This window comes from Zonotrichia leucophrys, chromosome 2 (assembly GCF_028769735.1).
Source record: "Zonotrichia leucophrys gambelii isolate GWCS_2022_RI chromosome 2, RI_Zleu_2.0, whole genome shotgun sequence".
In the NCBI taxonomy this organism is placed as follows: Eukaryota; Metazoa; Chordata; class Aves; order Passeriformes; family Passerellidae; genus Zonotrichia; species Zonotrichia leucophrys.
In genome coordinates, this window is record NC_088171.1 from 71,398,702 (window position 1) to 71,426,244 (window position 27,543).

At 45.5% G+C, this 27,543-nt stretch overlaps 1 protein-coding gene across 5 annotated transcripts in view; it reads left to right on the top strand.

Annotated features, from left to right (window-relative positions):
* Positions 1–14,951: 14,951 nt before the first annotated feature.
* The window catches only part of RNF152 (ring finger protein 152), a 44,880-nt gene continuing 32,288 nt past the window's right edge, over positions 14,952–27,543 (top strand). Inside the window, exon 1 of one of the 5 annotated variants that reach the window (XM_064705437.1) lies at positions 14,952–14,970. The gene's annotated coding sequence lies outside the window, so the exon portion shown is untranslated. Of the gene's footprint in view, positions 14,971–15,878; positions 15,954–16,343; positions 16,408–16,597; positions 16,700–16,780; positions 16,845–27,543 lie in introns of those variants that run through there. The other 4 variants (XM_064705436.1, XM_064705434.1, XM_064705433.1 and 1 more) reach the window with 4 other exon arrangements.

Consider the following 27,543-nt stretch of genomic DNA (forward strand, 5'->3'; position numbering starts at 1 on the left):
TTTAGTATAGTCTAGGCTAGATAAAACCACCATGTGTATTTTCTTGATTGGATTCCCAAGACCCTGAGATTATAATAATAATTATTATAATAATGATAATAATAATAATAATAATAATAAAAATAATAATTATAATAATGATAATAATAATAATAATAATAATAATAGTAGTAACAGTAATAATAATAATCTCAGATGTAGTGTATTATAGAATACCATGTCATTCAGTATCAGACTCATCCAAATGCTGATCAGATTAAAACCCTCCTTAAGATGCAATTTATTAGAAGCATTTCACAATTCAAATGTCAATTTAGTATAGAACGAGCTTTTCCTCTCTCTGTCTCTTGAGCCTTTTACTACAATCAAAATACCCCAGAAGGAGAGGTGGGGCCTGGATGTGTGCTGCTGAGGGGCCCTGCAGAGTGCTCCAGCTGCCTGGGGCAGAGGGATTTCACCCCTCACCCTGCCTGACCCAGTGCCACTGTCCCCAAAACAGAGAGAGGGCAGCCTCAAAAGTCAAGCCTCCTCACTCAGCTGATGGAGAGCCTCCCATTTTTGTTTCACTTGAAGGGATGACCCTGGCCATCACACCTGCCTTTCTGCTGCTCTTTTTATAGGGTGGACTGTTACCTGATGACTATAGCAGCCAGTCCAGGTGACCCCAGCCTCACAGGGCTTCTCTGGGGCTTGTTTCTGCACACTAGTGCTGGTTCACCCATGGAGTTTGAGTTGGATGCAGGTGGCTCCCAGTCACCTTTGCCTGCCCCAAAGTGATGCCTCCTGCACTGCAGAACCTGAGGAGATTGCTCTGCCTGCAGATCCACACAAGCCAAAGCCCATTGGCTTCATAAACAGGAGTACTGAGTCCTTGGCAGCCAATTTAAAAAAGAAGCAGCAACAAAATAAAATAAGCATGGGGCTTCTGTGCCAGCTGAGGCCGGAGAGCTGGTTGGAAAAGCTTCCTTAAGAAGCTTCCTCAGTGAGCTCTGCAGAGACAGATCAGTCATGGTGCCTCACGCCTACAGCCAAGTCTTCCTCCGGGTTTCCCTGGCTCCACCTCAATTCACTTTAATATCAGCTGGGATAGATGAGACGAGGATTTGGCCTTTGCTGTCATTTGCATTTTTTATCTACACAGTATCTTAAGGACACTAAGTAATGAGCTCACACTAAGGCCTGTGAGGGAAGTGAGGTGTTATCACTGTTATCCTTTTAGAGGTGCAAAAGAGGCTAAAAGAATTGCCCAAGACCAAAGAATATCAAGGCCTGACTATGTGTGAATTCTGGACCCCTAAAGCTTTGTCCCAACGGCAAGGTCTCAATTCATTCTCATAGTGTCTTTACCCACAAATTCTCCATGAATTAAAGCATCTGGGCTCTTTGCAAATGCAGCCTGATGCTTCCTGTAAGTTCCTCCTTAACCACAAGCAAGAGCTTGAAACTTGCCCCTGATCAAGGGCTGCATTTTGACAGTTCAGGTGCAATTAAATGTGAGTATCAAGTAGGGTGCCTGCAGTTCATTATTAAATCTATGCTGAAGTGCTGGCAAAAAACTAGAGCCACAGCACTTCCTTGCAGATGTAGTTAGATGTCTAAATGGGGGCACTTGCAGGCAGGAAATTGTGCTTGAGCCATTGGAGGCTTGGGCACAGCCCAGCTGACACCGAATAGCCAGACACTCCTACAACAATGTGCTTCATCTCATGAACAGGGAATAGGTCTCTCACCTTGCTGAAAGAGAGCCAGGGGCAAGCATTCAATAAAACATTTCTTTAATCATGGACTAGATATAAAGGAGCAGACAGCTGCTGGCTTTAAAGCAATTTTGAATCAAGAACATTTGCTGTATCCTTGGTATTTACACTCAAAGGCTTCTCTCAGAGCTAGTATCTGCCTGAGCATGGAAAAGCTCTGTGCTCTGATGGATTAAAATAATAAATGTTTAATCCACTTTAAAAAAAAAAAAAGTAGAGGAACTTATATTATGGAAAATATTCATTGTGATACAGACAGAATGAATACCAGAAACAGTAAATGTTTGTTAAGGTAGAGGAGAAAAGCAGTTGTTCTTTGATTTCCTCAGCTCCTGAAAAAAGCACTTCTGGCTTCTGTTCTTCTTTTGTAAGGGACATTCAAACACGTTCAACTACAAAAGAGAATGGATGACAACTCTGTGAATCCAGGTCAGCATTTCTGCGGGGTTTACAAGACATGCTTGGACACTGGAGTGACAGGTAAGGTTCCCTCTGAAAGAAATACTTCAGTTGCTTCTTGGTTGTCGTGTCCACTGTTGTTTCTCCTTGTCTCCTAGCAGAAAATAATAATTTGTACTATCTCATGAAAGTAATGAAAATGTTTTGTCTTTTGCTGTCACCTCTCTTCCTGCTGAATTGGGGGTGTTACAGCCACTACTGGTGTACTGAGGCTAAAACTCAATAGCAAGCTCAAGTCAAATTTAAGGAAATGAGTCAATGAGCAGAACAGGAAGGAAACACACCAATTTAAACCTAGAAAACCACATAATATGGAGGTTAATACATTTCTTTATAGTGTGAAACTGGGGGTATAAACTTTCAGGCGCAGTGGCTGTGACAGGCAAGTTCCCACTCTGTCTCAAGTCAAAACATATTCATTACAAAAAGATCAAATTGGCATGAGGCAGTGCTGTCTGTAAATATTGAAACATAAATTGCCTGAATGGGCTTGCTGAAATGCTACCATGAGCAATGTGTTTGTCAACATTACTGCAGGGGAAAGCGAGCCAAATTAATGACAACTGCCAAAAAAGTAGAGCAAAAAAAGGTATACTTTCCCTTGTGTGTCAGAAGCTGAATTAATGCCAGGCGCTGTCAGGATGTGAAAAAACGTGCTCAGAGGCTGACGAGTCCCACAACAAGTCTTCATTTCCTGCTGTAAGTATTTTCCTATTTATATTTATATTTGGCCATGTGTAAGGGATGGTGATAAGGATAGATCCATTATTTTGTGGAGCAAGGAGGAAGACAGGATTGCTATAAACATCTGTTCATTTGGATTTGGTGCCTTGAGGCCATTCCTCTTCTCATTGTACCAGAACCAGCCATAGGAGCTGAAGGGAACTTCACCGCACTTCATGTCCCAGCGGTACCTTCCAGGCAGGGGTTAAAGAAAGCTTGGAAGACTATAAACAAGTTTTTGAATGCACCTGAAGGTAGTTTTAATTCTCTCTGGTTTGCATATTGTGAAACTGGAGCATTGAAAAGTTGATTTTCAGAGTTTCCTACTGCTCAGCACCTGCATGAAGGTCAGCATTTCAGAAGCACTACGAGGTGCTTGGGAGGAACCAAGCTCTTTCTCATAACTTTGAACAACAGCTACCTCTTTGCTAAATTTGCTAGCATGCAAATGCTGGGGAAAGTCAGCACTGATGTCGACTAAAGCAGAGTTTGCAGTCTGTTTGCAGCACCCGATAGCACCTCCGTTATCACTGTGGTTTTACCCTCCCTAATGACTAATGCACCAAGAGTAAATCAGCGACATGCAAACTGGCACATTTTTCAGCAAGCACAATCACCCAGGAAATTTGTGTAATTTTTCTCCTTCTCCCCATCCTGCCCATTTTTCCCTAGGAAACTGTTTCTTAATGGGGAAGATCACTTATGGTGCTGGCAAGTGACTCAAATAAAGTATTATGGACAGAGATATCTCCAAAGGCCAGCTTCTGGCACCCTCCTGCTTGGGCAATGGGGTGAACATGAATTTGTATTTAAAGGCTTGGTCTGTGAATAAGAGAGCCAGTGGCTCACATCAGTGTTTTGTCTCACGACACCTCTGGGCAGGGAAGAAGCAGAGTTTCTGTGACCCATGATAATGCCATAATTATCCCAAGTGTAAATGAAGAGCTGGAGCCACAGTTGTTGAAACTGAGTCAGTGACAGTGAATTTCACCTGGTGTTTCTGGTATTATTTTAGAACCAGTGACCCAAATTGTAGCACACAAAGTGCAGTGTATTTATTGCATAAACATATATAAATTTTGGGCAGCTACAATACGGTGTGTACTCCTGCTGCTGTTTTGACAGTCTTAGCTCAGTGAAACTACTAATTGAACTTTCAGTGCCTAAAATAATACAGCCATATGTGTAACTGCAGTGTGTACTTCATAAATGAGATGGTGCCACCATAAACTGTGAAAATAATGCAGCTGTATAAAATTAGAGTGATGAATGTGCATTGGCCAGCAATTCTACTGTGCAAGCCAAAGCTGGTACCAAACTCCCTCAAAACTGCGGGCGTTTAAACAAGCTTTATAGGGCAGCAACTGCTTACTCTGCACTATCATGTGTGGGATACAATGCTGGTATTTTTTTTCCCCCTTTCATCCAAATTTTTCTACTTTGGTGACATTTCTGTTACGATGGTCGTCCTCCAATGCAGGTGGGCTTTGCTTCAGTTTTGGAGAAAACCACCCATTTCAGGCTATGACCAGCTGCTGTGGGCTGGGAACTCCCAGATGGAGGGAAGATGAGAAATGGGACAAAGCAAAATATGGCAATGGGGTGAACAGGAATTTGGTTTTGCTGCATTTTGGTTCTAAGGACAGAGAAAATCTTCAGTTTAGCGGGTTGTCACCATCACAGCTCCCCCCCCTCCCCTCCCCCTTCCCCTGCACACAGCTCCTCAAGCAAAGGACAAGTTAGAACAAGGGACAAACTAAGACCTAGGCCATCAAGGGCCGAGAGCAGAAAGACGAGGAACATGAGCACAGCCAAATGACACCCAAGTAAAGAGACAAAAGACTGGGAGTGATTCCTGATGACTCACAGAGGAGGGAGAGGATGAGGAGGCAAAGACCATGATTACTATCAGCTTCTGGAGGGAACGTCCCAGTCACATCCCAGGCTATCACATGGTGCACAGAGGGAAGAAGCCAGGAGAGACGTTGAGGACAGGTTAGTGACTGAAACACCTCTTTATAGTCACAGGGGGGCTTGGCCGAGACTGCCGGTACATTATCTGGAGAAAACAGATATCTTTATCTGGTGATAAACAGGTTAGGAGTTGTTGTGGTGGTGGTTCTTTTTTTTTTTTTTTTTAGGTTTTTTTTTTCGTTTTTTGGGGTTTCTTTAAATTTTTTTTTAATTAAAACAATCTGCAGCTGCTACAGTATTGCAACATTAAAAGATGAAGGTTTAGCGCAATTAGATCTCTGGCCAGCTTGAGTACTCTGCTGGATATTTCCTGAAAGAGGCACACTCGGCACAAGAGTAGTTCAGCCATCAGCAGATAGACAGAGATTTGACAACTTCCAGACCCAGAGCAATCGCTGCCGGCGAGGGCGTATCACTGGGGGGGCGACTGACTGTTTGTCGATCTTGATAAGCACGCAGAAACATCTGTGGATAAGTAGCAGCCATGGCTCTTAAACTGAGACTCTTCCTCTGATACTACTCCACAAAAAACCCCAAACCCTTACGTCCCAGAAGTGATTAGCAGCATGTGAGAGCTCTTCAGGAAACGCCCGTGAGTCCATATGCAGCACCCTATGCCATAGCACACTTTTCTTGCCTCAGCTTACAGGTGGCAGAAAGAAATGAAATGATGCACTACATGTACTCAGAGAAAAAGATCACATCTCACAGACAGTCAGAATAACCTTGCTCTGTAAATATTCACTATTTTAAATTTCATTTCTCATGCTGTGGCAACACCATTGCACCCCCACTGCCTTAAAATAGCATTCACAAGAACCAACCCGCTGGTGAGGCTGTGCTGGGGCTTCAGCTGCAGACATGACTACATAGCATCAGCTCCAAAGAGAGGTTTGTCATGCTGCCATCAGCACTTTCTTGTTATATGGGATGTCTGGACAGGTAGGACTTTGGCATTAGGCTCTGGCAAGCAGCAACCTGCAACTGCAGCTTTTTCTAGGGCTCAGAAGTAATTCAGTGCAAGGCAAGGACTGGCTGCACTGAGAGTAGCAGGACCAAGGCACTAGAGGTAGGCTCCTCCTCACCTCAGATTTGTAGCTTGGTCCTCCTTGTTCAGTCGAGCACTTCTGCCAAAAGCCACCTGGCAGTCTCCTGGAGCCACCATTGCACATCAGAGAAGTTTTCCTCATAAATTAAAGGACAGAACCAGCTGGCTGGGGCTGGATCTGGATGGAGCAGGATACTGTTATTTATAAGACAGCAAAGATGAGGAGGATGGTTAAGGAGTTCATTCATAGCAGCACTTCATAGCAGCAGGGAAGGAATTAATTTGCCATGAGGTGGAAAGAATAAAATAAAATCCTAGCATTGAGAATTATGCTTCCTGATCTAACTTTGATAAAGCCACAATGAACAAGATTGAAACTATCTGGGCCAGTGAGTGTCCTGTGGAGAGCAGCCCGATTTGCCTAAGCCAGCTATGACGAGTAGGAAAGGAGACATCTCAAGCAAGAACAGGGCTTGCTGAATTTGGTCTCTCTCATGATTCCATTCAGGCATTGCCTGAAAGATGATGATCCTGAGTTCAGAGCCCGCAGACCACTTAATTTTTCCACTTCTGATACAGTGCAGTAGATAATCTGTGTTTTCTCATCTGTCACTAGCACAACTGGCATAGCAACATATTCAGAGAAAGCAAAACACTTCTGACTTTAAAATGGAATTGTGTTCTGCCACACATAGGCAATTTTTGTTAAAGTTGGGAAGAGGATGATGAAAGGAAACATTGCAGAGAAAAGAGTAAGATAAAAGAGTCTTGGAGGTCAGCAGAGTATTGTGGAGTTGCATCAGAATGGTTTTAAAAGACGATTAAAAGAGAGAAATTAGTAGGAAATTAAGAAATGGAGAGGGGAAACTTTCAGGTAAGGAGAAAACCACAGTTTAGGCTTTAAAGGAAGAGAGACAGGAAGAGAGCAACCAATGATAAAAACTAAAACCAGATATGGTTGGAAGGGAATTACAGCTTTAGAGGGAGAGCATGAAGAAAGCTGTGTAATATTAGGTCTAGCAAAATGTATTTTATTTATTCATAGTTCTTCTGGATTATTTTTTGCTGGCAGCTGCTGAGGGTCCCATTGCTGCACATTCCCCTCCCTCCATGGAGGGCAGCCAAGCACTTCTCTTTGAGGATGATGAATGTGCAAAACAGTTTTGAACGCTTCAACTTTAAACAAAGCACTTTCCAAAGCTCCTTTCTGCCTTGGGCAGCCAAACTTGAGTCTCCCTGGTGGAAACCTGGCAGCTTCCATGAGCTCCTTTTGCAGGTTGGTCCATTATTAATGCTGAAATATAGATACTGGGATTGAAATAAATGAGAATCAGGCAAACTTTCCTTGCAAAAAAGATAAATTTATTTTACTTCCTCCTCGCATGTCCTGTGCTCACTCCTTGCAAACAGGTGGGTGGGAACATCAGCTCTCCTAGATTTAGAGCACCTTCTGTATGGGACCCTCCAAATCCTGCTGTAATCAATGGAAACTCCACCACTCACTTTAATGGGACTTGGTGTGGCCCTGCAAGGCTCACAGCCCTGAAAGTCACACCCACCAGCACCCAGCGGCCTCTTCAGAGAATCTGGAAAAATTGGGAAAGTTGTGAAGTTGAAAAACAGCCTAATCTTTTTAATTCTTTTCCTGAGTAAGCCTTTTCCAAGCCTAAAAAGAGTGCTGAAAAGAAAAGCCTTTCTCACCAGTAATTTTTATTCAGCCCAAACAGCGACATAGTAAATTTTTCAAAAGCTTTAAGGGTGGAAGTCCCATCTGACTTCAGAAATAAGAATTAGGCAGTTTTTTGCCCTTCAGCCACATCTCTAAGGAGGTCTGTACTCCTTTAAGGAAGGTATGAAAATGGGGTTCTGAGCACCTCTTTTTAAATCAGGGTTAAATGTAAGAGCTACCATTTTAGAGGACTGACATTAGACATGGATTTAAGGAAGTCCTTGCAGCTCACAGGTCTGAACTGGGAACTCTGCACTTATTTTCTGGCAGCAATCTTATGTGAGATACAAGCAGTGCTGTTCTAGAAAACACGAACATGCTTAACTGGAGCTCTAGAAGAATGAGTACTAATGAGACTGATCTATGAACTTAAGAAGAAGCTTATTCTCTCCGACCATAAGCAGGTTGTTTGAAAGCACCTACTAACTGAGTGAGGCTGGGAAAAGACTGATTTGAAGCTCTGTGACTGCAGAAATTCCCTCAGAATCATCTTGAATTCGTCAGGACAGGAGACAGAAGCTCATGTGGACATTGAGCAGCAATGTAGTCCCCCAGACTTTGGACACGCTGACATAGGTTTGAATGTGTCTGCCTTGGCTGGTGTGTCCTGAAGACATTTGCTTGCAGAAATAAATTTCAAATTAGACAGCACTGAAATTCCTCAAGCTTCTTCCAGGGGTGCAAGGACTGCAGGATGAAGCCCTGAATGAAAGAGTGCTGGGCAAGGTTATCATCAACCAGTGTAGTTTGACCAGGCACGTCTGGCAGAGATAGCATTAGTTTTGATTTGTTTAATCAAAAAAACCAGCAATGCCCTCCCCTCTGTGAGGCAGAGACAGGATGCTTTCATTTTCAGAAACCCCAATAAAACAAAAAAATATTTACATCATATATTCATGTACTTAACTAGCCATACTGTCTATCCCAGGAAATCCGTGGGGTTTCCTGAAGAGCTCTGCTACTTAATTCATTGTAAATGGTGGGGAATCTGCAGCTGTACTGTTAAATGATAAATGATGTAATTTTCAGGAAGTGTGAGGATGAAGTGCAGTCACTGCCATGCCAGCACCCAGCACATAAATATCTCAGTGTGCTTGTTTTTCTGTGTGTGCTTCACATTTGACTCTGAAATTCTAGGCCTTGGTTCTCATTCTGTTAACACCGAGTGAGTGAAGTTACTCAGCTGAGGATGCTTCAGAGCAGCTTGTCCTGCAGGTAAAAGTTGGAAAGATCAGCCAGCGGCTTGGAAATGTGTAGTGTAAAAAGTCAAGAAAACAAGTCTGCATAAACACTGAGACTTGCATACCTCACTTTATTTTCTCTGCTAAAGTACACCATGGCAGACACGATGTCTGGATGATTGCTGGACTTTGTTGGACACGGGCTGGGTGTTCTGCCTGGGGTAACCATAGGGTTTTATAACACCAGTCACAGGGTGTAAAGCACCCTGAACCTGGTGACTGGTCCTAATGGTCCTAATGAACTATATCTAAAGTGTTTACACAGTGCAATTTCATTTTCTCAAGGCCTGTAGTGTGAACTGTGGACTCTTACTATCCTAAGAATAATACATCTGGTACTTCTGCTAAGCTAGAGAAAATAACCTTTCTTCTACTCAGTTTGCTTTAATTAATGCCAGAGTTTAGTTGCACCACTTTTTTTTTTTTTTCCTTTTCATCTTCTGTAACTTTGAAACCTTAATCTTTTGGGTTAACATTTTCTGTGCCAGGTGAATACCTCAGTCTGATTCTGGAGGGATGTTTCTGGCTGTTCACCTCTTTCTATGACATTTTTTCCTGTGAAAGACTGAATACTTGAAACTAGATTTTCTACATAATATTAAACACTGCCTGGTTGTGATTCCCCTTCCAAAATGCAAGAGTAAAAAAAAAAAAAAAAGAAGAAAAAAAAAAAAAAGGTGGTGCAACTCAACTCTGGCTCCTGTGAAAAATATCCAGATTCAGCTAAATTATAAATTCTTGGAAAACTGCAGTTTGCACACTCCTGGCAGAGGCTTCTAAGTGTGGCTGCTGCTCTCTTTGATGTTTCAGTTTGTGGAGACTTGTGCTCTGGTCTGTCTGTGGCTGCAGGGACTGAGTAGGAGGTTTCTGGCAATGCTCTTCTTGGTGCCTCCTGGTACAGCCATGGAGACTTGTGCTCTGTCAGTGACCTCCTGGATCCCCAGCAGTGAGGAAGGGACCTGGCCTTTATTTGTAGAGATAGCATTAACAGGTGGACTAAAGCAGCCTGCAGCGAAAGACCGGAACTGGAGACTTGGAGTGGAGAAAGTACTTGGGCCTCACTGTAAGAAACCTGGTCTGGGAGTTGGGGTTGGAAACTGAGGCTGGAAACTGCTGGGATGAAATGTGGGTAACAGCTGGACAAGGAAAATGGTGGAGATGGTGCTGAAGAGAAGAAAGTGGCCTATCAGGGCTGGGAGCCGGGAATGAGGGAACAGGGAGCCTGGGACACGGAACCTGGGTGGTGGCACAGGGGAAGATGACAGAGGAGGTTGGCACTGGGGAGGAGGGGTTGTGCTTCTGAGATCCCATGCATCTGAAGGGAAGCTGAGGATGCTGTGAAAAGCAGCATGCACTCGTGTAATGGAAGCATGTGGTTATGTCAGGAAGGACTCGCACAGTCAGCCTTAATTTGGATGTTTTCTAATTTTAAATGCTTATGTTTGAAACCTCAATTTTCTTTTTAATTGAGCTTTTTGTCAGTGATAGGACTACCTGTATTTATTGTGTAGAGCTGGTGCTAAAGGGCTATCCTGACGCTTTAGTATGCAAGTCCTGAACAGTGAAGTAGTTGTTGCACTTAGTAAATTATGATGAAATATCTTCATGCCATTTATTTGTGGTGCTGTTTGTATATGAGGACTGTAATTCTCTTAAAACTCATCTACTTCAGAGGAGAATGAATTAACATGGATGATTGAGGGGCTGTCTAACTAATGGACTTCCAATATAGTTAGTGCCCAGCAACGAATTCAGTGTTGCCTTGGATAAAGGAAGAGTTAGGGTTTTTAAAATAATCAGGCTTTGGTAATTGAAATTCACTGATGTGAAAATATTTTTCACATATGTTTTCTCTTTTGTTAAATATACAGTGAACTATTCATTATTAAGAAGATACAGGCATGACTCAGTACAGTAAAAAACAAAGATGATATTAGTATAAGTGTATTTTTCTAAATATCGCCTTTTGATGGGATAAGGGGAGAGAAAAGTGTAGCTCTGGAGATAATTGCCAGAGCTTATAAACAACCCCTCCCTTTCATTTTGTGACAGCTGCAGCAGCAGCAGAGACAATATCCAGGACTGTACAGAGAGCAACTGCTGCGGTAGCACCCTGGTGTGTTTATCCAGCTCTCTGTACTGGCAGTAAATGTTCCAAACGCAGCAGGAGACAGCCCTGAGTGCCCAGCTGATGCTGTCCCTGCTTTGAGCAGAGGGCTGAACAGGAGGATCTGCAGACGTCCCCTTCCTCCTCGGCTATGCTGTGCTGACAACATGGGTAGCATGTCTCAGGCACATCCACAGATGCTGCCCAGAGGCAGGAGGTGACACTGTGCCAGGAGTGAGACTGTGGTTGATGGGATACAGGGTTTGTGGCTCCTCCAGGGTGACTCACAGAGAGGAGTATGGGCCACCGCTTTGAAGGAAGCAAAGGGATGTGTCAGCAGATCCAGGTGCTTCCCAAAATTGGGAGCCTCAGGGGGCTCTTTGCACTGCCTATCTCTGGGCACTAAACTTCAGTGCAGGAAGCTTTTCCCCCTATCTTATCTGTGGAGGGAGATTAGCCCAGGCAGCAAGAAGGTGACTCAGAGCATGGATTTCTACTGTGAATTACCTCCAGGGACATCTCCCCTTTAAGTGTAAAGGCTCAAAGCCGGTACTGAAGGAGCAACTTCCCTACTTTTTGTACTTACATATGTTAAATCACCTGATATGTCAATGCAGGCTGAGAGAGTTGGAATAGTTCACCTTGGAAAAGAGAAGGCTCCAGGATGACCTAGCTTTCCAGTACCTGAAGAGAGCCTACAAGAAAGATGGAGAAGGATTTTTACAAGAGCATGTAGTTACAGGACAAGGGGGAGTTGATTCAAAGTAAAAAAGAGTAGGTTTAGATTGGAAATTCAGTGGAAGTTATGTGCTGTGAGGATGTTGGGGCACTGTAAACAGGTTGCTCAGAGATTATGTGGAAACCCTGGAAGTGTTCAAGGCCAGGCTGGATGGGGCTCTAAGAACCTGGTCTAGTGAAAAGTGTCCCAGCCCATGGAAGATGGGTTTGGACAAGATGATCTTTAAAGCCCCTTCCAACCCAAACCATTCTATGTTTATATGATTCATTATTAAAGTTATACTTAATAGATAAGCATTTACAAACTATTGCTATCAGGAGAAAATTATTGATCAAATTTCTGTATCCAACCCAAGGACAAAAAGTGGGCTGAATGCCACACTGGTGAATAGAGAATTTGTTGCTCTCTTAAGGTAGGCACATTGACCATCTTCTCCTGCTGGAAGCCTTTAATCTTAATGAAGGGGTGAAGGCTGTCCTGTTAACTTTAGGGTGGAGTTTTTTTCTTTTTCAAGGGAGACTGGGGTTTCACAGCAATTTATTAAATGGAGTTACCACAAATATGCATCCTTTTTACGTGCCTGTTTTCAGGTTAGTGACCTGTAAAAATACTCACTCTGCTGAATCTTTTAAAGCATACAATAAAGCAGAGTTTTATGGAAGAGAACAAGGGAATGCGTATGAGCCTGTCAGATTTCAATGAGCCAAAATGTTCATTGTAATGTTATCACAGGGTATCAATATGAGAAGTGACAATTACCTGTGATCAGCAGGGCTTGAAGTTGTTTCCACCTATAGATGCTTTCTTAATCATTTAATCGCTATGGGCTGTACTTTTGTCTCACAGTTTTAGGCAACATCTTTCTGTGAAGCTTTTGTGCAAGGTGTGGGGTTTGACAGTTTGATTCAGTAGCAATTTTAATGGTCAATGAAATTTTCCCCCTTTAGTCCCAGAACTCTGAGATCCTAGAAGTCTTCATTTTTTCCCACTAAAAGATGTTACCTGAGCAGGGGATATTATGAAGTTTGGTGAGGTACTGCTGTCTCATGCATTTGTGCTGGCTGCCACACTGAAGGGAAAAGAGCTAAACTCTCCCTGCCTCTTGCTTGGGGAGGGTTCAAAGAATCTTCTTTACCCCATTCCCTCAAAGAAGATTTCTTTGCCCCATTAATGATTTAATACACAACAACAAAAATTAGGGATGTTGCTGTCTGATTTCTTATCCTCTGCCAACAGTTTCAAAGCAGCTGAAAGAATACAGGAAGATAGAAGCATAAACAGTGAGGTAATATAAACTTTGTTTCTCTAGGAAACTGGGCTAAAAAGAGTTCTTAGGCTTTTTAATAACAGAATAAACATTGGAAATATGATTTAAACCTCCAGTGTTGACTCAGAAATGAAAAGGAATGGATCCCCTATGTGCTGATTATTTTTAAAATGCTCACAAGCTCCCATAAAACCGTTCGGTTTTATGATTATTTGGTGACTTGTTCCTGGAACTGAAAGTTTGACACTGAGGTCTTACATACATATTGTGTATTAGAGGTCTCTTAGGTGATCACAATGGAGAAACCATGAGTTAGCTACCTTTGTTATGATATCCCAGTGCTACCCCAGCACTTTCTGGGACTGCTCCTGTTGTTTCTGTGAATGATAGGTGTTCCCACCTCCCCAGTACTGGGTATGTTTGAATGAATGCATCTGATAGCAGTTTGCTCTCATTGACTGTTATATATGATGTAAAAATTAAAATTATACAAATTGTTAGAAGAATCCAGATGGGGGAAAAAAAGTCCCCATATCCAGCCAGACTGGTGAGAGAATAGCAAAGGGCAGAAGAGCACAGCTGCCTTTGCATGCCTTTCCTCTGTCTTTTGATGCCTCTGGCACTGGATGAACCCTTTTCATCCTTTTTATTCAGGTAGGAACTGAAAAGGGCAGTACCAAAGAACTTGCTGCCTTTTACAAAACCGTCTCCTAGTGAAAAGTTTTATCGAAATAAACCATGTGAAGCAATCTGAAGATGAAATCTATTTATCTTTCTTTTTTCCTTCCCAAGCCTATTGCTGTGAACTTTTCAAGATTTCCTCCCCAGAGACTTATACAGACTCTACTCATAACAGATGCAGCCTTGGGGACGATGGCGGCAATCCAGGGATCCTCCTGGGAGTAATTACCTTTTCCAGTTCCCCTCAACTGCTGCATCTCTCTGGTAGCACTTCTGCCAGGAGCTGTGCATGGAATCCATTCAGCAGAGGGAGTCAGATGCTAAAATCTACAGTAGCCCCTCCAGACCAGGACCTTGTATTTGCATGTGGGATCTGAAAGACTTGATTGTTTGCTGTCTGCTTAACCTGGATGGGGGTGTATGGGGTGAACTGGTCTCAGCTGAGCTGGCTAAACTCTGCTGTAATGATACAATCACAGCAGCAACAACAGCAATACCATTGAGTCATTGCGTAAATGCTCTTCAACACTGCACTGCGAGATCAATCTCGGCAAGCGTGTGATCTTTTCCTACATCTGTGTAGCCCCCCTGCCTTACTGGTGGACATAATTTGCAGAAGGGCTGACCAGTGCAGAGTTGGAGTGACATTTGGTTCCATTTTGTAATGCATTTTCCTCCCTTGAGTCCATGGAGATCTGGTACCATAGCACTGCCTGTAGTGCAGATGCCACTTGTTCTCTGAAGAAGAAAGGGGAAAATGACCCCTGGAAGGGTAAGGACATGGAGCACAGAGGCATGTAAGGAATTCCAAACCTGGTGTGTCTCTTCAAAGACAGGATGTTATACAAATGCCTGATGTGAATTTGGCATAAGCACCTTCTTAAATTGTAAAAAAAAAAAACTGCACAGCCCCCCTCTCCAGCATCTCAAAGGCTTTTTCTGAACAAAATTTGTAGAACATTGAGTGGCCGTGGTGGGAAGGTGTGGGTCACATCAGGGGCCATGAGACACGGCCCATCCCCAAGAGCAGAGGGAAGGATGGCAGGAGGCCCCTGTTCCTTTAAGGGACACCTCAGAAGAAGCAATTTGGATGTTTGCTCTTCAGATTACTCAGCTGGGCAATGGGAGGGGGGAAGGGGAGATCGGCAAAATATTTCACACAGTCCTTCCAGCTGATCAACAGGGAAGCGAAAGTCAGCTGCATGTGCTAAAATGATGCCTGTGGTGTAAAATACATCGTGAGAGGTCAGAGATGGTAGTGACTAATACTTCAGAGACAGACATGAAGGGGGAACGAGACTCAAACTGATGCTGAAATTTGACCTATTTGACTTCTCCTGTGTTATCTCAATTATTTCATTAGGAACTTTTGAATCAAGAAGCACTGTGGGATGCAAAAATCTGCTTCAAACGTTCATTGTGAGAATGGTAATTGAGTTTTAAATATTTATGGCAGAACCTGGAGTTGTACTAGTGAATGCATTATAGACTCTCCCTAGTGGTAAGCCTGGCTTGCTGTAGACCTTGCGCTGCAAACAGCCCCAGTACAGTGAAGAAGGAGGAAGGAATTTTATTTTCTGAAAATTATTTATTTAGCTGATTATAGAGGGCTTACTCCTTTCCTAGGCAACAGTTTCAGCTTGGAGCTACAGGATATGGGGAGAAGGGTGTTCTATACAAACCTGACACCTGGATAACCTACAGGTCTGTGTTCACACCTCTTGCAACTGTTTGCCCCCAAAAAACACTGGATATGCAAAAAGATGAGGCAATGAGGAGTGAAAGACTCCTGCCTACTGTTGCCATTTGTAGCTCTTACTGCTTGGCATTACTGATCCCATGTGACACGCTAGGAGGAACATATGCATTTTTTCTTTTACTGCTGATGGAAATAGGATTGTTTTCTCTGCAGGGAGAGAAGAAACGAGTCTGTGGTCCTGTGCTCTATTGCCGGCATAGGCCTTGGTGCAGTGGATAAATACGAGGCCTTATTCCCTTGCCTGGCCCTGGGTCTGCTGTGGTAAGACAACACACCACATGTACATACCACTCTAATGTGCGCTACTAATACAGCTCTGAGTCTCCAGCTGAGATTGATGGTCCTCAAGTCACTTGAGCCGGAGAACCTGCCTTGCGCGGGGTGTCCGACAGCCCCGCGTTCCCCGGGGGGGCAGCTCCGCAGGGTGCGCGGGGCAGGCGCCGCTCCGTCCCGCCGGGAATGCGCTCAGGTGCGGCCGTCCCTCACCTTGGGCCAGGTGGCACAACACGCTGCAGCTTAAAGCCGCAGAGCCCTTCCTCAGCCCTGAGGAACCCCCCGGCCGCTGCATCGTCCCTCTCGCCGCTGGCGGGGCCGGGTGGCACCGTGCGGGGCACGGGCTGTCCGCGCCTGCCGCTGCTGCGAGGCTGCCCCGCTCCGGCCCCCCCCGGGCAGCCTGGCCAGCGGCAGCCGCCGCGGAGCAGCGGCCGGCCCCGGCCGGGGCGGGGTGGGGCGCACCGGGGTCCGGGGCGGCTCCGGCGCTCCCCGGCGCCGCGGCCACGCCTCGCTCGGCCCCGCACCCCGGCGGGGCGGGGGGGACGGGGGGCGGCGCCGGCTGCCGGGGCGAAGGCGCCGGCTGCGGCGGCGGGCGCGGGGCTGCCATCCCGCGGGCAGGCACGGCGGCGGCGGCGGCGGATGGCGGCAAGGTCAGTGAGCGCCCGCTGCCCGCCGGCGGGGCTCCCCTCCCGGCCTCCCCCCGGGGCGGCCGGCGATGCTCGCGCGCGGTGGAGCCAGCGGCGGGGGTGCCTCTCCCTCCTCCTCTTCCCGGCGCGGAGCGGGGCCGCCGCGGGCGCGGATGCCCCCCGCCACGCCTCCCGCCCGGGCGAGGGGCAGACGCGGGTTTCGTAAGCGCCTGCCCCGGCCGGCCCCGCCGCACTCGGGTGGCCGCGGCAGAGCGGGGTCCCCCCGGGCGGTGCCGCGGCGCGATGCGCGGTGCAGGTGAGCGGCCGAGCAGCTCCCGCCGCCACCGCGTCCCGGGAGGGCGGCGGGAGCCGAGGTTACTTCGGAACCCGGCGGGGTCGCGCCTGCATCGCGCCAGCGCTGTTGCGAGCGAAGGAGGGTTATCCGTGTGCTTTGCGAGCAAGTAAATCCAGATAACTTAGAGACGGGGTTTGGTGGGGTCCTTTGTTCCAGCGGGAGGTTCGGTGGTGCTTTTGCGTTGGTTTGGGTTCGTTTTGGTTTTTTTTTGGGGTTGATTTCCCTTCCTTATGCCGGCTGTTAGCGGAGAAGATACGCGGTAACTCGGGTGCTGTCATTGAGTGCCAGACATCTCGCCGGGCTTTTAGAAAAAGGCTTTAATTAATCTTTTAACCAGCCTGGAGGAGAGGCGTGAAGCCCTCTGTCCAGGTAGGCTCCCGGCTGTACGGAGCGGCAGCGCTCAGAGTTCCTTACGGCGTTAGATGCCGACCCAGCTGAGGTCGAGCTGCCAAAAATGTGATTTACGGACCCTGCCGACATCCGTCACCCAAGCGCTTTGTTCCGATACGCCGTCCGGTGGAGGGACTTCTCCGGGAGCAGCTGTGCCTCTCCTGAAATGTGGATACCCAGGATACGTGCACCAGGGTGCTAGCCGGCGAGGCATTAAGAGTGTGTATTTGTGTAATAGGTGTCTCAAAAAAAAAAAAAAAAGCGCAAACGGGATTTTGATAAGGTCCCATTAATTGAACTGTAAACATAGTAATTCCTCTGCGCTTGTTTGCTCACTGAAACTCTTCCTCCTCCTCATCGATATGGCCCATAGTTTGTTTTTTGCTTTTTATTTTTGTTTTCAACTAGTATGTTTTAGAGAGTTTTTGATACAGATTTACTTAGATTTTTTTGTCTCATTTAGGCTGTTGGAAATTACTTGTAGCCTTCCAACTTAGGATGAGTATGAAGGTCCTGTTCTCAGCCTTTCTATACTACAGGCCTTTTTGAGATGCCCAGCGAGTCTGCGCTAATGTAGAGCCTATGGGATGACAACAATAGCAATCTGGGAAAAAACCCCTTCTGCTGAAAACTCTGTTCTTGGCTATGTATCCAGTGTGCAGCTGGATTTCACCTTCTTACTAGTTGCATGGAAGGTGGAATGTAAAAGTAGTCCTGGCTGAGGAGTGCAAAGCTGGGACAGCCTTGTGCTGTGGTGGCACTGGCGTGCCCACGGCTGTTGGGACAGGGCTCTGTGGAAAATTCCCGCTATGCACAAGCTGGCAGTGCAGTTAAACAGCCCAAGCCTCTGGCTCAAAGCTGTGAGGTCTTTCAGAGGGTTTGGACAGCTGGCCAGGTATGTGAAGACAAAGTAAAATGATACCTGTTTTTTGCTGCTTTTCTGGGAGAAAGTTGGTTGGACCACATGTGATAGAAATACATTGGGACGTCTTCTTGGGAGTATTGGATAGTGCTGTGAGATATCCAGATTAGAAATGCCAGGAAGACAAGAAATATTATTTTGGCCTTAATATTGTGTGTTTAGGTTATACATGGAAATGCAAGAGCTCAGAATGAGCCTCTCGTTCAAAGACCTGCCGTGGTTTAGCAGAGTGCCGAGGGAATGGGCAAGTAGATCCTTCTGGGTGCTGGTCACCCTTCCCTGAGGGACTCTCTTGGTCCTTCAGCTTTGCCAAAATCTGTGGATGTTTTTGTCATACCTGCTCTTGGCTTCATTTTGGGGTTCTCACCTCGACCCCTCGATGAATTGGATCAGAAGCTCCATCAGCCACAATCCAGCAGAGGCTTCAGCACAGGTTTAACTTCAGTCATGTGAGTTGCCCCAGTGAAATTAGAGGGATGCATGAAAGCAAGTTTACATATGGAGATTTCAATCTCAGGGCTACCTCTCATAAGCTTTCTAGGGTGTGAACTGCTCATCATTTTGCCTTGCATGGGGCTGAGAGCAAATGCCACATCATGTTTGGGTTCCATCCAGAACAGCTGACCGTACTTGGGACCAGTACTGGCAGAGCAGGAGCAGTGGTGCTTCTCTGCTGGAGTTTTATGGAGCATTAGTTTGTGCTTGGGGCTTGAAGTCTTGCTGGAAGCTAATGAGGCTTATACTCCTAAATGCTCAAGCCATCCTTTTGAGCAGAATTTAGTTTTCTAAGCCAGTGAAATATTTTTCAGACTGTGACCTCAATCAGTTGATGGGGCCTGGAGGATACAGGTCTTTGGTATGAATGAATTTAGATGATTCCCTGATCAGTTGACATGACTCTACTGAAGACCTGGTGATTTGTGTTTCTGACCCCATGCCTGTTGACTTTGGGACTTAGCCTAGGGCTCTAGCCTTTTTAAGAAGATCAGGCATTTTTTAAGAAGATCAAGTGTCCTTAGACTGCCTTTTGTATACTTGTGTTTATTTGTCAGCTAGTTCTGCAGCCCCCTTCCGTACACCCGTACACCCGAGTAGAAGATAGTCAGGCAAGTAGTGTCTCTGACTTGAGTGTGGTTATTCAGCTGAGTAAATGGTGTGCAATCTAAGTTCAAAGCAGCAGATTTTGGGTGTGAGTGCTCTTTTTGTGGAGCATGTGGGAAACTAATTTCCAGAGCCTGGGATCTTGGCATGCCTTAAATTTTCTCCTCTTCTTATGCTTTGCCTCTATCCGGTGGGTGGGTGGGCTGGAAGTCAGATGGAAGGCTGGGCTTTCCTCCCCTTACAGAAAGCAGCTCTTCAGAGAAATTCCACAGCTGTTTCTGAGTCTGTCTGGAGTTGCTTTCTTGCTTTGTCGCTGCTGTTTCCTCCTGCTGTGCTGTGCTCTGCGAAGGGAGCAGAGGAGTCCTTGGAACTGATGCAGCTCTGTGGCATCATCCGTCACACCGAGTGGGGTTAGAGGAAACCCTCCCAGCGCTCATCAGTGCAGCCTCTCCCTGGCTTCTGGACTGGCAAGGGCTCAACATTTGCTGGTCTGACTGCAGCAGAGCTGCCCCCTGCCCTAAAGGCAGCAATGGTGGCCAGGCACCAACAGCATGGGTTAAGGGGACGCTGGGGATGGCAAGGAGAAGGATGCTGAGGTCTCCAGGATGAATTAGTTTCTATGGTTGTGAAGGAGAGCTGCTTTCACCCTGAGATCTGAATGATAGTTCTTCAGCCCTGACAAAGCATTTCACTGCTTTCAGATGCAAATCCCCTTGCCCTGTTTTTCTGCTGCAGAAATTACCCCTTCAGGGCAACCCCCAGACATAAATAAGTTTGAAATTTGCCCCTTCCTGCTCCAGATGTGTAACATCTGGGTAGTTACAGAGCTGAACTGCATTGTGTGCCATGCAGCTCACAGGCTGGATTGAGCAAGGCGTTGTTGTTTGGGATGTAGCAGAACATGGGAACACCACTAATGAAACATCATGATTTTCATCTGGTTTTATTTTATTTCATTTTAACTTAGTTTCCCCAGGAAATGAGCACTGTTTGTCTCCTGTTTGGCTAGTTTCAACCAGATTGCACCAATGGTTGGCAGTCTGGAAGATCACTCATTTCCCACTTGTGTTTGTTAAGAGTAGTGGGTGGCAGGGAAATCTTTGAAGCAGTGCTCTCTCTGATGAAAACTAGACTGCTTACAGCTACTCTCTGTTCTGCCTGGTAGTGGCTGTCCAGCCAGGCATTGCTTGTGTAGTGGTCAAACATGCAGCAGCTCTGCAGCCCTGGCCAATTTGCAGGGCAGGGATGGATGTGAGGCAGCATTGAGGGGAACTGCAGGGGCAGATGGGCAGAGGACACAGATGTCCCACAGATGAGTCCTGTTTGTTACTCTGCCTTGCAGCATGGCTGCCCTTTGGTTTGTCAAACTAGAGCCACATGAGATTTAGGAAGGCTTGTGGGCTGACAGGCCTGCTTTCTCTGACCTCCAGGACACCTTGGGAGGGGAGCGTTGGAGCAGATGGGAATATATGCACGCTGGGCAGGACTTAGCGGAGGTGTGTGTGCATGGGCAACACTCTGCACGTGTGCAGTGGCACTGTGATAATCTGGTGTGCACTGATGCCAGCCATCCTGTTGAATTCAGTGATAATTTGACACTGGTAACATTCAGTGTTGTATGTTTCTCCCACAACAGCTTCTGTGAGTGAATGCAGTCTCGGATTCCCACACAGCCCTCTCCCTCCCCAGAGTGACTTTAGGTAGGTGTGCACTTGGGCTGAGGTGCTGCTGTGGGATGTCAGGGACATGCTTGTGTGTTGCTGAGCATCCCAGTATAGATGCAGCTGGTTTGGCATGGCTGTCTTGAGGGGTGCCTCTGAAATCTGGACACCATTGTACTGAGAGAATCAGACTTACCCTGACCCAGGTTGTGTCTGTGCTACACAGTATAGCTGTGCTGGATGTGGTGAGCACATTTCTTCCAGACTTGGACTGAAGGAAAAGACAAGCATTTACAGTAGAAATAGGAGTGTCAGAGGTGTTGAGCATTTATGGGATGCATATGCAATTCCTCACTTACTGTGCATTTTGTTACCCTTTTTGTTGCTGCTGATTGTCAGATGATGCATACCTGTTGGTGTGGAGCATAGACCATAGCCCTGCAGAGACCACCAGTGTCAGGCTCTAATGTCAAAATATTATGTGACACCTTAGAGGGCCAAGGTAAATCTTAAACACCCATATAGATCTAGGTAAACCAGATGCATCTGTCACGGGGAGGTGAAGGGAGGAACTGCATAGCTGGCTCCCCATCATGGTTTGCAGAGGATGTGGAGCATCAAGTCATGCTAACGAGGCAAAATGCTATTCCCTTTCCCCACACAAGAACTCTGCCTGGGCATCTCTGGCATCCAAGTGTAATTCTCTCCGCTGTTAGGGATATGTCACTTAGTGAAGCAGAACAGCTCTTGCTTCCCTTTTCCCCTCCATAAACTCCATCTCTGACCACCAGTAGCTTGGCGTGGTACATGACTGTGGTAGAATGGACTCTTGGGCTTGGACAGGACTTTGCAGGCTCCTCCTCTGAAGGTGCCAGCCCCCCAAGCTTCAGAAATCCTGAAGCAGGCAGATGTGGGGTGAAACATGGCTGTGGTGTTACCTTGCCTGTTCTTGTTAGATGTGTTGTGCTACCCCCTATACCTTTAGGGATGGTGCTTTCTCTGTTAGCTTTTAAACTGAACTGAGCAGAAGGGAGGCATGCATGCCAAGAGGGAAGGATTGCAATGTTTCCATTACCAACCACAGTGGACTTTTCCATGGTGGAGCTTTTCCAAAAGATATGCACTGAGAAGAGGTGGTGTGACCTGAGTGCCTGGAACACTGCAGGCTCTGACTGACTGCACCTCAGGGATTTGATAGCTCTAGGGTTTGCAAACTCTGCTCTCTGAGGATGGGGAAAGATAGAAGTGAAACTTGCTTTGTTAGGTGCACAAGATCATGTAAATCTTGTGGTAGTAGCTGCCAGCACCCCACAGACAAGAGTGAAAGTATTACTTAAAAGAAAGCCTGGGTGTGTGTTTGCAACTGGGGACATAGAAAGGCAAATAAGACTTTTTAAAAAGCATGAAGCATGCATAGGGAGCATGGTTTCAGACACACTGCCTCTTGCCAGCTAATACCATCTTGCAAATAAAACCAGTTGGGTTGTTGCTATTGCAGCTGCTTTCCCTCACCAAGCAGGGTGACCCAGACACTGAGAAACATGTTGGCAATTGGCCTGAAGTCAGATGTATGCAAGGTAATTTACTTAAAAGACCCAATATAACAATTATCATTCAGCATGAACACATAGAGCTGTAATGTTTGCTTGCCAGTTGTATTTTATCTGATGCTCTCCCTGAAGTTGCTCATTGGCTGTATCTACCCACAAACACAGAAACACAGCCTGGGTATGATGGGCTTCTTCCCTCACCTGCAGTTAGGAGCAATGATTACACTTTAAAAAGTGTTATTGTGGAGGTAGGAGGGATTCAGTGGCTTGGGCAGAAGGCTGTGAGTGGGGTCATTTGGGATCCAGGCCTTGGGGAGCTTTCCTTTTGACCTTGGGCAAAGCACATCAGCTGCTCAGTGCCTCTGTTCATAAAATCTGATTTGTGACAATCAGCTTCAGAGTAGGTGATTGATATTGGTCTTGGTTTCGTCCTCTGAAACAACCCCAAAATCCTCAAATGTTTGTGCATGGAATTGAAGCATAAAAGCTCCCTTTCTTCTCCCTGCTCTTTACCTCAGATAAAGGTGGAAGAAAGGCAGTTGTTCACAGCCATCTGCTGGAGGCATCCATCATGTTGGGAGCAGAGGCTGCTGGTTGTTCCACATGTTATTAATGATGAAAATATATAAACATATGATCACATAATTGTGTTGCATTTCAATTGCTTATGAAATAATGATATTAGGGGAACAATGGGGTTACAAAATCAGGCGGACAAAAGCAATGAAGTTCCAGGGCTAATGTTGCAGAACTCCCCTTTGCATCTGCATTATGATACAATCTTTAATTCTGTAATTGCATCATTTTTTCCCTTTCACAGAGTCCCTTTTTCACTGGATAGGTAATTGCTGCATAATTCATTTTCTCTTCCCCACATTTACTTTCTCCATGTGTCTCTACATCTTTATTTTACACCCTATCCAGACCTTGAACTGAACAGTTGCTAATTCCTTCCTGGAGGGCTTTCTCAGGTGGAGAAGTTATTCTTGCAGCATATCAGGTACAGGTATTGTCTGTGTTTTTGTAGTTGAGGAATGAAGTCAAAGAACAAATCAATCTCTGGAGATTGAAACACCTTCAATTTTGGCTACATCAGAGAGATACTTGGGTATGGTTTTATTTTTCACTCATCCCAGAATACCTGGCATGATGTAGCAGTTCATCTGCTGGAAGTGTAAGGACAGCTGACCTCAGCTGTTGGTGTCTGTAGATTAGCCCTAAATGCCTTGACTTGAGCGTGGAACTGCCCCATTAGGGGTCACCTGAAGAGAAAACTGGTTTCAGAGAGTTGCTGAACTTCTTAAAAGATTTAAGTGTGAAGCCAAGGAGGAGGTAATTTCTGCCTGTAGGTGCTATGTCTAACTTCCTCATGCAAGGTGGTTGTCTCTTTCTTCCTGCGTTGCTTTGTTCACTAATGTTGCTGACATTCACTGAGAGAGTCAGGATTTGAGGGATAGCTGTTGCTTTTATCACACAACCTTAACTGCCTTTTTTTGAAAGCAGTTCATTTCTAGAGCTCAAATGGTTTGTGATCATTGAATTGGAGTCAGTGCAAATACATACAGAAGTGGGATGAAGGTTGTATAGACAGTCTTCATGACACCCCTTAATTTTGAAGTGACCAAGTTTGCAGTCTTTGTATTAAAAAAATACCATAGCTAGGTTTAATTTTATAACTGTACAAAGGGAAAAGCAGGAGATAAATTAAAATTGGGCCTTGTCATGTGAATCTGCAGTGGCCTGAGTCATACAGAGAGCATAGACCCTTGGGATGTAACATTAATTTCTAGCCCATGAGATAAGGGCCTGGTGAGGAAGCCCTGTTTGTTATGGATGGTGGTCAGTGGCTGGCGTGGGATGACATGCTCAGCAGGTTGTGTGGTGCTGTACTGGGGGACTTTGCAGCCCAGAGTCTGGATATCCTCAGATCCCAGTTAAGGATGGGGTAGGCAGAGTTCTGGTGCTTCCCAAGTCCTCTCTAACTTGTTTGTGTCTCTTCTGCTCTGCACTGTGAGGCAGCCTTGTCATCCTCTTAAACTTGCCCTTCCCAGTCCTCCCTCCTTTCCCCCCCTGTTTCTGTGTTCCCCTGACAAATACTATCTGCTTCTCTCCACATGTTCTCATGTAACATCACTTCAGCCTGTTGTTTCTGGTGCTACTTATAATTTTCCAGAGGTCCCAGATAGCCTGGTACAGTTATGTACAATCTTGATTCTAGTGTACATCTGTAATTTTTGCCTATTCAAACTGTAGGTGAAAGCCAGCCCAATGCCTTTGAAGCATTTTAAAATATTAATCTTCCTTACTTTTAGACCACAGCCATTACTATGGGGAATACTTTGAGATCAAACAATGGGGAAATGGCTGCTTTAGGCCAACTCTATTTATACCTTATATCTAAAGAATATGTTGTGTTCCACCCTGTTCTTCAGTATTTTGTTGTACGCAGTCTTGCTTGATGTCACCTACCTTCCATGGGGTGAAATATGTTACTGAAATTGCAACAATTCATAGTGAGGAACATTAATTGCTCATGCTTTTTTATTTTCTGGAAATGAATAGCAGCATGATAGTGCAAGAAAGAGTGTGCAGGTTCTAGAGGCTGAGCTTCCAGCTGAAATGCAAGTTGGTGAACTTGGCTGCTTTCCAGAAAAGTGGTGTCTGTTGTTCCAGCAAGTCATTAGATGTCTGCACTTCTGTCTTCTGACCAATTTACAACGAGTCTCTTCCTACATCTTTATTCAGGGGAAGGGGGTGGTTTAATACCAACCTCATGCAGCAGCAAGAGAGGAGGATGCAGACAATTTCTGACTGTGTTCAAATGACCATAACAATAGGCTTTCTTTATGAACTTCAGGATTTTTTGTTTCATTTTACTAGATGAGGAAAAGTGGATGTACCAGCAAAGAAAATATGCTTGCCAACAAATCTGCTCTTGGAACAGACCAGGCTGACCTGCAGTGAAACATTTGGGATGATAATAATTTAAAAGTCAGACCTGTGTTCTTGGGAGTTTGTGGTATGAATCATGGCCATGATCACTATAAACCATGTCAAACTAGATTAATAAAATAATGTCAGAGTGTCTTAAAAAATTTCAGATGACTCCAAGGATTGTACACCTTTACAAAATAATTAATAAGCTAGATGCTAAAAACTGGCACCAGCTGGTTTTTCTCCTTGCATTGCCGCTGTGTGTAAATCCAGGAGCCAGTATTTGATTACTGAACTTCATGTTTTTGAGGAGAGACAATTAGCAGGAACATGGGACTGGTCTTCAGCTATTACCTGAAAGTTCTTGGGGTTCCAGGGACTTTGTCAAGCCACTGGAAGGTACTGGGAGAAATAGCTTGTATCAATGGAGACATCTACACATCTTAAAGAGGCGAGGGACAGGTTTTGTGGGGAGAGAAAGTAAACAGCAAAAAACACTTGCATAGGCATCTCCAGCCTGTGGAAGGTGGTGGTGAGCCTGTGTGCCTAGGATTTGGTCTGTGCTTGGATAGGCTTCACTTAATCCCTGATAGAACCTTGTTCTCTCTATTTTGTGTGTGCGGTTTTCTTTTGAAGTAAGCATGTTTAGGCAGACCTTCAGGCATTGTAAGTTGCAATAGCACCCATGGGAAAAAACCAGCTCCTCTGTGGGGTGGCCCCCGTGTTAGGTGTGCCCTGCTGGCCTCTCTCCACCCCTGGTTTGCCTCCCTGCTCTCCTCTTCCTCACAGCATCTGTGGTCAGATGCTTAGAGGCAGGGACAGGGGTTGGAAAAAGCTGGCTCAGCAGAGGAGGTGGAGAGCCAGCTGATGCCACTATTAATGTTCTTTCAAAATTGATGGATGAGATGGTTACAAAATTGCAGAGGGAAGTGAAAGTTAACAGAATCCATGTTTTAATTGTATTCTGGATTGTTTTCAGCAGCCAGCTCCTGAGGTGCAGGACAGATCCAGCATTTTTGTGAGGATGTTGATGTGGACTGAACGCTGTACTGTTTTAAAAGACAGAAAAAGATTGGGCCAGTCTGTTTTCCACACTCTGCTGCTCTCAGTCTTCTTCACTTGTCCTGTGTGATAGTATGCTGTGTCTAGACAGTAAATCAGGTCTGAAATACTGTCCTGATGCAGCTAGAGAAAAAAGAGGCTCTTGCAAACACCTATGGTGTCAAGGTCCTCAAGCTTGTAAGGGGTACCTAGGTTCTAGACTTGTAATTTCCTCTGTGTGCCCTTCATCCTCATGGAAAGGAGTGAGGATGGTGGAGCTGCCTTGCTGGTGGGTGACCAGCAGTGCTGGCCTTTAACCTGAGGGAGATCCTTTTTCAGCTGATGAAGCCCTCAGGCTCAGTCTGCAAGTAGCAGTTTTGTGCAGCATGAGGTTTTCTTCTGGGCAGGTGTTTTACTTGAGTGTGCTTCATCCAGTATTGGACCAAAACACTCTCTTCTAAGTTTCATTTTTCTTCAGGTTTTAAATAAATCAATTTTCTTTATAGTATTTTTCCTAGCTTTTCTTTCCTCTGTTACTGAGACCTTCTCCCTCCATGCTACTTAATTCAAACATAACATGCTATAATTCTACATGTTTTGAAAAAGTACTTGTGTAGGTGGTTAAGAAAAGAAAGCATCAGTCTTCTTGCTTGCCTCCTCCCAAGTCAAAAGCTGAGAAAGGGACACCTTTCAGGAGTGGGCTCTTTAAATTAAAGTCCTGGTCTCAAAGTCCTGGCATCTGCATCAAACAAGTATTCTTTTCCATCTGCTGCAGATAGAGTTGCATAAGGGAAGGTATCTTTGGGATCTTGGAGGGCTGCTGTGTTTCTGAAAATTAATAATTCGGGGTGGAGATGGTCTTCTGCCTCAATGCTTTAGCTTGTGTGTTTCTTCCATCTCTCTCATACCTTTGTAAGTATTTCTGGGATCGAGTTGGGCAGTGAGGAGCCTCCCCCATTTCTCCCTACTTGCCTTCAAGTAGGGCAGCAGCTGCCATTCTAGTGGTGAGGTTTAGAAATTTGTTCCTCTGGCTTCCTTTCCTGCTCTGGAACTGGTTGATATTTTAATGTCTGTAAGCTAACATTAGGCAGGGTAGCGCACCAAGGAGCTGGGCTGCTGTCAGAGGAAAAGTTCCTCCCATTGTTGCAGGGAGGAAAACAGGCTTGTGAGATGTGGTTGTGATTCCTGTGAGTTCTAGAGGCACCT